Source organism: the organism of the source record quoted next, unplaced genomic scaffold, assembly GCF_019419815.1.
Source record: "Pyrus x bretschneideri cultivar Hongxiangsu unplaced genomic scaffold, Pyrus_bretschneideri_v1 Contig1, whole genome shotgun sequence".
In the NCBI taxonomy this organism is placed as follows: domain Eukaryota; kingdom Viridiplantae; phylum Streptophyta; class Magnoliopsida; order Rosales; family Rosaceae; genus Pyrus; species Pyrus x bretschneideri.
Window position 1 is genome coordinate 2,589,005 of NW_025999390.1, and position 996 is coordinate 2,590,000.

Here is a 996-nt window from a genome sequence, read left to right on the forward strand (position 1 = left end):
CCATAATCTCACATTCAGCAACAAGCCCAACACTCAGTTCGATTCGAAGTGCATATTTTTTCAGAGTAACACATAATGACTCATGCCAAGTGAAGGCGATAAGTGCCATCATCCAAGCCTTTGGTTGGAGAGAAGTAGTGCCCATCTATGTTGACAACGAGTTTGGGAAGGGAATCATACCTTGTTGAGAATCAATGTCAAGCCCAAAACCATAAGTAATCCACAACCCAATCTAAAGTCCAAGTCCATATCTAGTTTGATGATGTAATTGCTTACAATTGCAAAGTTAGTCAATGTTAGGTATGGTTGAGTGGAAAAAAATTAGGTGCAATTAATGGGTTTTGTGTGGTAGTAAATAATCTTAGTTTAATTAAGTGTGTGGTGTAGCTTTCATTTGGTTTGCTATAAATACCCAAGTCCCCAAGCATTGTATATCATCCAAGGAAAAACAAAGCCTAGAGCTAAATAAGAAAAGCTTTGCTAATTAGTTTGTTTTGTGAGCTTTCTTTAAGAGTGTGCTCTATTTTCTTCTTCTTGGGATCATTAGAGTTATCTTGGATACTCTTCTTATTCAACAATTGGTATCAGAGCCAAGTCGGTCAGGGATCGTTCTTGGTAGAGCATTGGTTGTAAAGTCTCTTGAAATTCCGAGTATGCTCTGTGGTTGCAGTTTTGACTGATCTTCCACATCAGAAAAGATTTCTTGAGATTATTGTTGGGGTTATCACAAACCTTGAGAGGGAGCTTCTTTGTGTCGAGAGTAGTGTATTACTCTGCACGGTAGTCACTCAAGCTTGTTCGGTGTAGTCAAAGTCTTGCCGATACGATGGGTGATCTTCAAGTTGTTGGAGGAATCAAGAAGCTCAACAACCAAAACTATAACACGTGGGCAACGTGTATAGAGTCTTACCTTCAAGGTCAAGACTTGTGGGAGGTTGTCGGTGGTAGTGAAGCTACACAACCGGCAGCGGAAGATGCTAACGGCATCTTGCGGAA